The 13,770-nt window shown below is 32.5% G+C and overlaps 1 protein-coding gene across 3 annotated transcripts in view; it reads left to right on the forward strand.

Annotated features, from left to right (window-relative positions):
- ADAM29 (ADAM metallopeptidase domain 29) overlaps positions 1-13,770 on the forward strand; it is a 70,896-nt gene that overhangs the window by 11,493 nt on the left and 45,633 nt on the right. For 2 of the 3 annotated variants that reach the window (XM_038573631.1, XM_038573630.1), the window contains exon 2: positions 2,300-2,401. The exons of the other annotated variant lie outside the window; for it this stretch is intronic. The gene's annotated coding sequence lies outside the window, so the exon portion shown is untranslated. The remainder of the gene's footprint in view (positions 1-2,299; positions 2,402-13,770) is intronic. 3 annotated transcript variants of the gene reach the window in all.

Consider the following 13,770-nt stretch of genomic DNA (forward strand, 5'->3'; position numbering starts at 1 on the left):
GGAGACTGAGCCTCATATTGACCTTCATGCTCAGTGGGGAGTCTGCTTCTCTCTCCCTCTCCCTTTACTTCTCCCACTCCCTTTGAAATAAATAATCTTAAAAAAAAAAGAAGTTGTAGAGCTTTGCTATTTTTTGTTAAGTGCTTTCAGAATTCTTTCTCCCTATAAAAGTGGCTGATTTAAGTCAGCACAAAGTAGGTGTTTAGGGCATTATTCTTTTGCATTAAAGAGAGGACCATTTTGAATTTTAGAAATGAAATGTTTTACTAATTGTTCATAAAGTGGATGACAACTGGTCAGTCCATCAAAATCCCGATATATTTTCATAGTAGCCAAAGTTATAAGCCATAAATATTAGTTGATTCTGTAGAAATAAAGAAATATTCACAGATATCAGAGATACATCTATATGACTCCTCTCTGAAAGGTCATAAATATATTATAAACCTGCATTTACTAAATAATCACCCTCTGCCTTGAAAGTTACAGAAAGCACAACTTTTATGCAGATCATTATCAAAAGAAATCAGAATGCCTTTGAGTGATTACAATCTATATTGTAACAAGGGAGCATATATCGGATTTTAAAATGGTTTATTTAGGCTGAACTTAATCTCTCTTATTTAATAAAAGTGAGTTTTTTTTAATGTGTTAAAAATAGTTTTCTGGAAGCCAATTGCTTTCTGCATAACAAACCTTTACAAATATTCATAAAATTTGAGCAGTTCTCTTTCTAGGACTCAAACTTAAGAGAACAGGCAAAATTCAAACAAAAATACAGATAAATAAATTAATAAAAATATAATTTACAATAATGAAAAATTAGAAAATACTAAGTATTCAATAATGAGAAATTGGAAGTTATGGCACCCTCATACAATGAACTATTAGGAAGCCATGAATGATCTTGTTCTCCAAGAATATTTAATGATGTAGGACATGCCTATATTGTATGTTAAAAATGAAAAGAAAATGAAAGTAAAGTAAAAAAAATTACTATTTGCCAGGTGTAACAAAATTATTGTTTTAGGAAGAATTATCAGTAAGTCGAAAAAGTATCTAAAAGATGATTTGTGATAAACCAAACTTTGGTTCTTTTTTTTTTAAGATTTTATTCATTTATTAATGAGAGACATAGAGAGAGAGGCAGAGACACAGGCAGAGGGAGAAGTAGGCTCCATGCAGGGAGCCTGACGTGGGACTCGATCCCGGGTCTCCAGGATCATGCCCTGGGCTGAAGGCGGCTCACCGCTGAGCCACCAGGGCTGCCCCAAACTTTGGTTCTAAGATCACATCACAAAGACTATTTTTGTTAGATTCTGTTTGGACAAACTTGTTATATGGAACATTTTGAGCATAAGTGGGAATTTAAATATGCACCAGATATTAGTTGGTGTTAAAAATAATAATTAATTTTGTTAGATTTAGTGTTATTTTAACTATGCAGGAAAATACTTCTTTAGAGATGCTTATGAAAGTATATGGAATGTAATATTATGGTTTCCATAATTTGCCTTAAAATAAGTTTAGGGAAAATATAGAAAATTAAAAGTCCATGTCATACATGCAAAAGTACCATATTTAAAAATAAAAAAACAAAATAATCATATAAAACAAATGAACAAACAAGTTTAAAATTTGACCATGAAAATAAAAATGATAAAAATTAGAAAGTTTTCCAAGATGGAAGGAAGTTGAAGGAAATTTCCTATTTTTTTTAATAATGAAAAATGAGTGTTTAAAGGCAGTAGATAAGAAAAGAAATGATGAAAAGAAGAGACTGAAAATAGTAGATAAAAAGTACTAATGAGGAACTAAGATAAAAGATTGGGTAGAAGATAGTAGATAGTTTCTATAGAGTAAGAAGAAGAAACAGTCTTTGAAAGCAAATCATCTGTATCTGATCTTCTGAAATGTAGAAGCGAGGATTTTGAGGTGCAGTCAGTATACAAAAGATGATTTGTTTCGTACTACTGTGATGTGTGTATATGTACCTAATGTTCTGAGCAAATGCACAGAAATAATGGAATTACTCTCTTATATGTTACTTTTGTAAATTTCATTTCTATAGAAATCAATTACTTTATACTACTTCTCTCACAAAACCTTCGCATGTATCTGCCAGCCCAGTAAGGTATATATTTTCCTTTATGTACAGCATATGTTCATATTCCCTTTTCCCAAATATGCTGGATTTGGGAGAAAAAAAATCACAAAATGCTTACCCTAAAACATGTTGATTGTTTACATACTATACATATCTCATTTCATACCAAATGTTTTTATTTGTTGCTAACAGAGTGGTACAACCCTCCTCATCTCTCCTCCCACCTCTTCTCTATGACATCTGATTCTGTGTTGAGAAACTTTCAACAGAAGAAGTTAGTGAGATAATCACGAGGTAACATTTTATTAAATAACTTCTAAATTTTTCTTCTTCGCTTTTTCTTTTTCCAATCCTCCAACTAATTACCAATATAAATCATGCGAGGTACTTAGAAAGTGCTGTGCTTTATATCCATTGCTTTTATCTGGACTCCAGCCAATTTTACTTTTCAACTTGGTACAATTTGGGTAGAATCTAACCTAATCTCAGTGCAAGCAATAGATTGTTTCCCCAATATCTCATAATACTATTCTTGATATAATATCCATTTTTAATAGTTTCTCTATGTAAGTTCTAGAGCATGAAATAATTTATATAATTCATATGAATAGGAAGCTTATTGCAAAATCTTTAATCCAATATTGTAAATAAATACCTTTTCTGTATATTTTTGAAAATAATGCTCTCAGTTCATCAGAATTATTCTTTTGGTTTTGTTAGTAACGTTCTAAAGTACTCAAGTATTCTGTATTTAAAGAAATAAAATAGCAAAACACTATCAACTAAAAATCTGTAATGTGATTCATTTCTGGTACAGCAACTTTTAGTCAAATTATATAAAAAATAATGTAGAATTTCAATATTGTATTTTCCTGTTGATGTTTTGAATATGTTAGAATACTGAAGTCTATAGTGGTTTTCAAATAAGTACATAATGGACAGATTTTTGAAGAAATAATTGAAGAAACATGTTACTCTCTTATAGTATTTAATCCATGATCTAAAATGAAATGGTGAACGATGAAATTAAAACATCAAATGGAAAGAATTCTTTTTTAACAATAAAATTATGTTTTAAAATAAATTGATTATTTACATTGCTCTTTCAAACTCTTGCCCCAGGATAATATTTTTTTCTTAAAATATATGTAAAATTTATAAAATATAATCAGAGATTACATAAGAAATATTTATCAATTTCTCCCAATTATACTTAATTTTTAAATAGAAAATGTAAGTTCAATAGAGACTGCATGTAAAATTATAGACAATTTTATGAATAGCAGATATAGAATAACATTTTGCATGTACATGTATAAATAACATTTACAGAATATTTAGTATTCCATTTTATGAGTATAATCATCAGAACCATATATCACATATATATACATGACACCTAAAATAACCTTAGTTATAATTTTAAAGTAAGCAAAGCATACACTTAAATATGATAGAGTTTTAAATTTAGATTTAAATCTAATTTGGATATGCACATAGCATGATTCTATCATTTGAGAAGAAATAGCACATGATATTATATATTATAAATTATGTGATACAAATATATCTCTGTGGTTATTTTATGTGTTGAGGATTTAACAAACCTTTATTAAATAAAGGTGTCAATGTGTAGAAGGCATATTATTACCTGTTACAGTGGATATATGTGGAAATAATTCCTATTTGTGTCTCTGGGAATGCTCACCTATGGTCAAATCTTAAAGAGCTTCTAAGCTACAAGAGTATAGAAGTCATGGGAAGTTTTTAGTAAAATAATTTTAATTTTCACGTGAAATTCTAAATATGCAATGAAAAGAGAAATAAATAAGTCCATTAGAGAGCCAGATTCAAACAGTTATGCTAACAATTAATCAGACCAAACTGGAATCCCTCTATTACTTATCCAACTGATAAATTAGCCTATGATTATTCTTTTTAATCATTAAGATCTTGGTTTGGCAGAAATGAACATTAAGTGTCAAAATTCCTTAAGTATTTCAAAATGTGAAGGCAATTTCAGATTCATATATAACTTCAAATAAAAAGTGAAATGTAACTGTCACCAGGGAATATTAATAATCACAACGTAAATAAAACACAATGTTTCCTTTTAAGTCTGTTGACAGCAGTAACTAATTAGTTGAAATATCCCTACAGATCCAATTATGATCAGCTTAAGTCCTAAAAATATCATGGCAGAATTCTGGTTTTGTCTCCAACATTTTAAGATCCTGAAAATTGCCACATACAATTTTTCAACAACAAAAAAAGTAAACAAACTGAAATAAATGACTTATTTGGGACCCATCAGAAAGTTGAAGTCACAAAACAAATTCTCATCTAAAATCTAGAGACAGGAAAATATAGTCACACTTAGGATCTGTTTACTTGGAGCAGAAGTTACTGAAGGCATAAACGTGTAGGAACATTTTCAAAGTAATTTTGATGAACTCTAGGGCTAGAGTGTAGGTTAGCATGAGAGTAAAAATCTCGTTGGGAGAGAAGTTACCTTATGAAGTTCCCTACCCTTTTGTGTGTTTTACTTCCAGGAACCCTACCAAGTTCAAATGGTGAAGAGCCAAAAGAGATATCCTCATAGCTCTGGAATGAGGCAGGGCAAAGACACAATTTTCAAATATTTCCAGAACATCCCTCACAACAAGTGTCTACCTAACAAAGAAAAAGATTTGAGTAGAGCTTTATTTCACTTGGGAGAAGGACACTTAATCACCTGTACCACCTCTAGCTTTCCTGTCTCATCCAAGGGGATGTGGAAGCTACAAAACACTTGTGAAGATCGCAGACTGTGGACAAAAACCCATAAAAGACTAAAATGTAATCACAAAGTTATAGAATGCTTCCTTTCTCTCATATCTTAACACTACATTAATAGGGTGCAGTGTACTAGCAGGATAGCTATGACAGCTAAAAGTTACAACTCTAAGAGTTATTAGGAAAAGCTTTAAAACAAAGGAAGCAAAAATAAAAAAAGTAAGTGAAAAGATTTGATATCTCTGATATCTACAGCTACAGCAAACATTAGACACAACCCAATTCTAAGGTAAAGTAACATAAATCTTTACACCAAAGGCCTATTTAGCTTTGTTCCTTTACCTGGTACATCATGTCTAGCTTTTAAGAAAACAATTATAACTCATCCTGAAGGCAGAAAAAACAGCCTAAAGGGATAAAGTAAGCATCAGAACTAGACTGAGAGATGACATACATTTTGGAATGATCAAACAAAATTTAAATTAAACATAAATAATATGTTAAGGGCTCCATTGGAAAAAGCAGATAACATGCAAAAATAGATGGGTAATGTAAACAGATAGACAAAAACTCTAAGAAAGAGGGAACCCTCCTGGGTGGTTCAGTGATTTAGCGCCTGCCTCTGGCCCCAGGCGCGATCCTGGAGTCCCAGAATCAAGTCCCGCGTCGGGCTCCCGGCATGGAGCCTGCTTCTCCCTGTCTCTGTCTCTGCCTCTCTCTCTCTCTCGAATAAATAAATAAATAAATCTTAAAAAAAAACCTCTAAGAAAGTAGTCTTAAAATGCTAGTAGCAACAACAATAACAAACACAACAACAAAACACTTAAAGAAATGAAGAATACCTTTGATGGGCTCATCAATAGATTGATCATAGCCAAGGAAATAATCAATGAGGTTAAAGATGTGCCACTAAAAACTTCCCAACTTAAAAAGCAAAGAGAAAAGAAGAATGAAAATAAATAGAATATGCAATAACTGTCAAACAATTACACAAATCATAACATAACAAGAATACCAGAAAAAGAAACAGAAAAACGAACAGTGAGAAAATATTTAAAGTAATAATCGCTGAGAATTGTCAAAAATCAATGAATATAAAAAACACAGAGCCAACCAAACACCATGTAGATAAATACCAAAAACTCTATACCTAGGCATGTCGCATTAAAACTATGGAAAATCAAGAATAAGAGAAAAACTTGAAAGAAGCCAGGGGAAAACATCTTACTTAGGGAGAAATGAAGATAAGAATTACATGTAATTTTTAAAAATCAGAATCCATAAAAATAAGAATAGAATGGAATAAGATATTTAAGCTATTGGGGAAAAAATTCACCATGCAAAAATTCTATATCCAGTGAAATTATTCCTCAAACAGAAATGCAGTACAAGAAATGGTAAAAAAAAAGAAAAAATTTAAGGAAGAGAAGAAAAACTATATAGCTCAGAAGCTCAGATATACAAAATCAAGGACGAGTGTTGGAAAAGGTTAAGGTAAAATGAAATACTAAAAAAAAAATAAATAAATAAATAAAATAAAATAAAAAAAAATAAAATGAAATACTTCCATTTCCTTTTTTGTAATTAATCTAGATATTAATAATTTAGTAGTTAAAATAATAAAAAAAAATGTATTGGGTAGTTATACCATATAGATGAGTGAAATAAATGGCAGCAAAGTTGTAAAGAAGAGAAGGGAAAATTTTAAATGCTGTTAAAATATACCTGCAATGCATGTGAAATGATCTAGCATTGCTTTAGGTAGAATTAGATTAGTTATAAGTATACAGTATAAATAATAAAGCAAGACCTAAAAAACGTTATCAAAAAAGAGTGATATGCTGAGAGAGGATAGAAAATGCAATCATAAGGGATCCCTGGGTGGTGCAGCGGTTTGGCGCCTGCCTTTGGCCCAGGGCGCGATCCTGGAGACCCGGGATCGAATCCCACATCAGGCTCCCGGTGCATGGAGCCTGCTTCTCCCTCTGCCTGTGTCTCTGCCTCTCTCTCTCTCTCTCTCTCTGTGACTATCATAAATAAAAAATAAAAAAAAATTAAAAAAAAAAAAGAAAATGCAATCATAAAATGCTTAATTAAAACAAAAGAAGTCAGATAAAAAGGAGTAGAAAAGAAAAACAACAAAGCACAAGTGCAAAGAATACAAAAGTTACAAATATAAAAGATATTAATCCAATGATATCAATTATATACCACCTAAACACACCAATGAAAAGATAAGACTGCCAGAGTAGACAAAGCAGAATTCAGAAAAAGGAAATTTATCAGGGATGAAAATACATACTGATAAAAACTCAATTATCTCAGAAGATCTAACAGTCTTTTATATGCATACATCTAACAACAAAGTGTCAAAATATAGGAAACAAGAATGAAGAGAAATATAAGGGGAAATAGGCAACCCACTATAATTGGAGAGTTTAACATGCTCTTTTTTCAGTAACTGATAGATCCAGTAGGCATGATATCAGTAAGGATATAGCTGACTTGAACAAAACTCAATAAACTGGATCTAGCTGACATTTGTAGACTATTCCATCCAACAGCAGCAAAATACACATTTCTCAAGCTCATATAGAATATTCTGGGTCATAAACACAATCTAATAAATTTAAAAGAATATATAACATTCAAAATATGTTCTTAGATCACTGCATAATTGCATAGGAAATTTTAAAAAATAGAAAAATAGCTGAGAAATTCTTAAATATTTGGAGATTTTTTTTTTAAAACTTCCCACTAGCTCCAAAAAAAAAGTTTAAATATAATAAAATATGTACAGAATCTATGTGGGGAAAAAGAAAAACTCTGATGAAAGAAGTCAAGGAATATCCACATAAAAAAAAGAGATTCCATGTTTATGGATTGGAAACAATACCTTTAATATATCAGTTCTTCCCAAATTGATCTACAGACTCAGCACAATTCCCATAAAATCCAGGAAGCTTTTTTGTAGATATTGAAAAATGGATTTTAAAGTTTTAAGGAAAGGTCAAAAACTTAACCTACAACATTTGAAAAACAACAAAGTTGGAGGACCCATGCCCTCTGATTCACTTTAATGTATAGTAATAAAAACAGCATAGTATTGGTGAAAGAATATACACTTTATTGAAACAAAATAGAGATCATAGAAACAGACCCACACAAACATGTTAAACTCTCCTGATTTTTGCCAAGGTAATAAAGGCAATTCAATATAGAAAAGACCATCTTGACATGGTGCTGGAAATATTAATCATCAAAAGACAAACTTTGCAACTTCCACAACTATTTATTAAAAATGGATTATAGGCATAAATGTGAAACATGAAACTGTAACACTTTCAGAAGAAAACACAGGACAACATCTAGGTGCTTTGGCAATAATTTTTAAGATAAAACACCAGTAACATAAAAGAAAAAGATGATATATTGGATTTCATAAAAATTATAAAGACATCTGTTCTGTAGAAGATACTATAAAGAAAATAAAAAGTAGTCACGGTCCCAAAGAAAATATATGCAAAACACCTATATGATAGTAGACATAATTTAAAACATACAAATCACCCATAAAACAGCAACAATAATACATAAGCCAAATTTTAAAATGGGAAAAAACTTTGAACTGACACTCCCATCAAAGAACATAGATAATTGCTGTTAAACAAACAGCAAACAGTATTATTTGTCATTAAGATTAAAATAAGATACTGCTATATAGGTCTAAGAATGGGCAAAATCCAAAAAAACCTGACACTACCAGTTGCTAGTAAAAATGTAGAGCAAGGGCAGTCCCAGTGGCGCAGCAGTTTAGTGCTGCCTTCAGCCCAGAGCCTGATCATGGAGACCTGGGATTGAGTCCCACATCAGGCTCCTTGTATGGAGCCTGTTTCTCACTCTGCCTGTGTCTCTGCCTTTCTCTCTCTCTGTCTCTCATGAATAAATGAATAAAATCTTAAAAAAAAAATTGCAGAGCGAGAATAACTCTCATTCTTACTGGTAAAGCACAATGGTATAAATAAACACTTTGGAAAACATTTTCTAAGTTTCTTACAAAGCTCAATATAATTTTTCCATAAAATCCAGCAATCACCCTCCTGAGTATTATGCAAACAATTTGAAAATTTTTTCAGTATGTCATCACATCAATGTTTAGAACAGATCTTTTTTTAATCACCAAAAACTGGAAACCACCAAAGTGACCTTCAATATGCAAGTGAATAAACAACCTGTGGTATATCAATATAAAGGATAGCATTCAGTAATTTAAAAAAAAAAAAAAAAGCAATTTATCAATGAAAAGACATAGATGAAGCTTAAGTACATACTGCTAAGTGAAAGAAGTCAATCTGGAAAGTTTACATAGTATATGATTTCATTTAAATAAGATTCTGTAAAAGACAGTGAAAAAGACAATACAAGGATTAGTGGGTGTTAGGAATTCAGGCGAAGTAGATAGTTCCTCAGTCCTTAGATATGGGCTATGCAAAATGACATATTGCCAAAGAATACAATATAAAAAAGGAGGAGGGAGTAACTTTACAGTAGAGAAATTGGACAAATGCTACCAGGTCAGCTGATCAAGGTCAATATCAATTGTGATAAATCATGTTAATAGGTACCCTTGATATAGTGTCATGAAATGGCACATTACTTTTTGTGGCCTTCCTTAGAAAAATGTATAGTTTCAGTCTAATCATGAAAAAAAAAAATCAGATAAGCCTCACATCAGGGATATTCCACAAAATACCTGCCAGAACTCTATGAAAGGCTTTTTTCTATCAAAAACAGTGCCACAGACAAAAGACCCTAAGAAGGCATTGGTGGCTTGTTTTCATATGGTATCCTGGATGGAATCTTGGAACTAAAAACAGACATTAGATAAAAATGTTAAAATCTGAAAAAAAAAATCTGAAAAAAAACATAGACTTGGTCTAATATGTCAATATTGGTTCATTAATTGTGAAAACACACCATATAATTTAATATGTTACTTATAGGGAAAAAATGGGCATGGGAGTATATGGGAACTCTCTGCACTGTATTTGAAATTTTTTTCTGTAAATCTAAAACTTCTAAAAAAGTTGGCATTAAAAAAAACTATTAAACTATCAAAGAGATCTTACTCCTTTCATATATTCATGCTAACAAATATAGAATTGATTAAGTGGTCTTTTTTAAAGATAGGATGAAAGAAAACACCCTATAGTGTGATAGGGTAGTGATTTTATGCAGTTTTCCCTTTTCAACTACTGAATACAAATATTCTGACAGAATTTGTTTTACATTATTAAATCTGAAAGAGTTTTCATACCTCTTATACTAATGCCAAAATTAAGAGGCCAGGAAATGTATCCATTTCAAAGGAAAAAGGAAGTCCTTAACCAGTTTCTGATGCAAAGGCCTGCGCTCTGAAAAACAGAGAAACAAACCAGACGGAAGATCAAATGTTAGATGAAAATTAATGACAAAATTACTTTAAAAGACTTAGAAAAAAATCTAGAAATTCATGATGTGTATTTTCTTTTTTTCTGGCTTACTAAAAGATAAGTGAAAGCAGAGTTCCCATACACATGTTTCTACAGATATGAGATCAAACAAAGAAACACTGTCTCAAATGCTCTAAACACTTAGTTTCCCTCCAAATACATTTATTTAGAAAATTGTTTCCTGTTCAGTATACAAGAAAGCATATTTTATTGTTAAAAAGAATAACCTGGAAATGAGAAACCACTTGTTGTAATTAAAAATAATAATAACTATTATTTATTAAATACATAGAGTATGATAGGTATTGCCCTAAATATTAAAGCTGGATTATCTCATTTAACCATCAAAACCTTAATAGGGAGTACACATTACTATTTTATTTCATTTCCATTTTACAAAAAAAAGAAACCAAACGTATGATCATTTACTCACATATCTAGTAAGTATAAGTGCTGAGATTTGAACTCAGGAATAATGCTTCAGACTGACGTCTACTTTGCTCCCTAGTCATAAATGAACAAGAATATTTAGCCTACAGAGAAACTTTTCCTCAGTCCAGGAGCATAGAACATTTGTAAATATCTCTGCATCCACCTAAATATATAAAGCAAATTTTAACAGACCTAAAGATAGAAAAAAAACAGCAAAGAATAAGAGTTGGAATTATTAAGGTGTAAAATTGAGAAACCTTTAATAGACGCACTAAGAAAAAAGAGAGAATGTAAATAAAATCAGAAATGAGATAGGAAATGTTACAGCTGATACCGCAGAAATGCAAAAGATTGTAAGAGGCTATAATAAACAATTATACACTAACAAGTTGGACAATTTAGAAGAAATGGATAAATTCTCAGAAATATGCACTCTACCAAGACTCAGTCGTGAAGAAACAGGAAACCTGAATATACCAATATTAGTAAGGAGATTGAATCAGGAACCAAAAACCTCCCAACAGGGGCGCCTAGGTTATTCAGTTGGTTGAGTGTCCGACTCTTGATTTGGCTCAAGTCATGATCTCAGAATCATGAGATCAAGCCCAGCCTCAGATTCTATGCTCAGTGCTCAGTACAGAGGCTGCTTGCTTATCCCTCTCCCTCTGCTCCTTTCCCAGCTTTCTAGAAAGAAAAAAGAAAGAAAGAAAGAAAGAAAGAAAGAAAGAAAGAAAGAAAGAAGGAGGAAGGAAGGAGGAAGGAAGGAAGGAGGAAGGAAGAAGAAGGAAAAGAAGAAGAAAGTAAAGAAAAACATAACGAAAGAAAAAGACAAGAATAAAGAAAGAAAAAGAAAAAACGAACCCCCAAACCTAAACCACCGCGCAAGACGCACGACTCCCCACGCACCCAAATCATCTCACTCCCCCCATCCTACAGCCCCCTCCCTCCCTCCCTCCAGAAGAAAGAAAGAAAGAAAGAAAGAAAGAAAGATCTTAAAAACAAAACAAAACAACCTCCCAACAAACAAAAGTGCAGGTACTGATCACTTTACTGATAAAATCTACCAAAAATTTAGAGTTAATAGCAATATTTCTCAAACCCTTCCAACAAATAAAAAGGAATATATCCCATGTAAATGACCCAAACACTCCAGAGATTTTCAGATTGGATGAAAGAACAAGACCAAATTATATATGAGCTTCAGGAAGCTTACTTTAAATATACCCAAAGATACTCTAAAGTTTTAGGAACACCTGGGTGGCTCAGTGGTTGAGCATCTGCCTTCAGTTCAGGGCATGATCCCAGAGTCCCGGGATTGAGTTCCACATTGGGCTCCCCACAGGAAGCCTGCTTGTCCCTCTGCCTATATTTCTGCCTCTGTGTGTGTGTGTCTCTCATGAATAAATAAATAAAATATTTAAAAAACACACAACTATATTACAAAGCTATAGATTTCAAAACAGTATGGTATTGTCATAAACATAGACACATAGATCAATGGAACATAATAGAGACCAGAAATATGTCCATCCATATATGCTAAATTAATTTACAACAAAGATCCCAAGAATACAATGGGGAAAGGATAGTCTATTTAATAAACAGTGCTGGGAAAACTGGGCAGCCGCATGCAAAATAATGAAACTGGACCACTATCTTATACCATACACAAAAATGAACTCAATTTGATTTGAATTCTTAAAGATTAAAGAAAGATAAAAGATTTGAATGTAAAATTTGAAACCAGACAACTCCTAGAAGAAATTCTAGATAGTAGGCTCCTAGACATTGGTCTTGGCAGTGATACTTTCAGAGTTTGACATTAAAAGCCAAGGCAACAAAAGAAGAATAAAAAAATGGGACTACATCAAAACAAATAGCAAAATAAACCAACAAAATGAAAAGACCACCTACTGAAAGGGATAAAATATTTATAAATCATATCTGATAATGGGATAATATATGAAATATAGAAAGAATTATATAATTCAGTGAAAAAATCCAAATAATCCAATTAAAAAATGAGCAGAGGAACTGAATAGCTATTTTCCCAAAGAAGACATACAGATGAGTAACAAGTACTTGACAAAGTGCTCAACATCAGAAATCTTAAAGGAAATATATAGCTGCTGCCTGAGGACTGCCTTCTAATTAGCCTTCATCTACCTGGCTGCTGATTGGGATCTTCCTGGAAGCCTGAAAAAAGGTAATGGTCACTTCCCCCAGAGTCTTCCTCCATCTTCTTCCAACAATAAAACAAAGCCACCAGCTTTCCCTGGAAAGATGTCCACACATCTAGCACCCCAACTTGGCTGCCACTCAAAGGACAGGCTTCCAAATAAACGAACTCCCTCACAACTCCCATAGGACTATAGTAAACAGAGAAGCAGTTTTTAAGTGGGTATATGTATATTCCCCACAAATAAACACTGAGCTCAGAGAAGAAGAAAGACAAAAACACTCATCTCCCAGTTTCTTTCAGAAAGAGACACGATGCATACATTTTCATCTGTTGCCTGTGGTTCTGGCTTCTAATTAGCCTACATGGGAGAGAGGCTTACTGGGATCCTCCTAGGAACATGAAAGAGCTAGTGGGCACATTCAAACCAAGTTTCCAGCTTTTTCCTAGAAGAAGGTTTTGTTGGTGTTGTTTTGTTTTAAATCTAGCACCCAACCGTTAGGGCTTCCAAACAAGAAACTGGTTCCTGAGTCACCTAGTTCTGGGAGCTAATGAGGTTTGACTTTTGTGAATTCTTTAGGACTACACATATTAAAGAAGTAGTTCTATATGGGTGTACAAGCATTTCCAGTGACTATTCCCTCTGGCTCAGCAGAGAATGAGTAGGCAAAAACACACAATTCTTGATTTCTCCTGATAGGGGCTGGGCTGCATATCGAACGTCCTGAGTTTCTCCGCTGCTGACTGAAGGGTCAATATCTCAATTAGTCTTCATCAGGGAGCTA

Source organism: Canis lupus, chromosome 25 (assembly GCF_011100685.1).
Source record: "Canis lupus familiaris isolate Mischka breed German Shepherd chromosome 25, alternate assembly UU_Cfam_GSD_1.0, whole genome shotgun sequence".
NCBI lineage: Eukaryota > Metazoa > Chordata > Mammalia > Carnivora > Canidae > Canis > Canis lupus.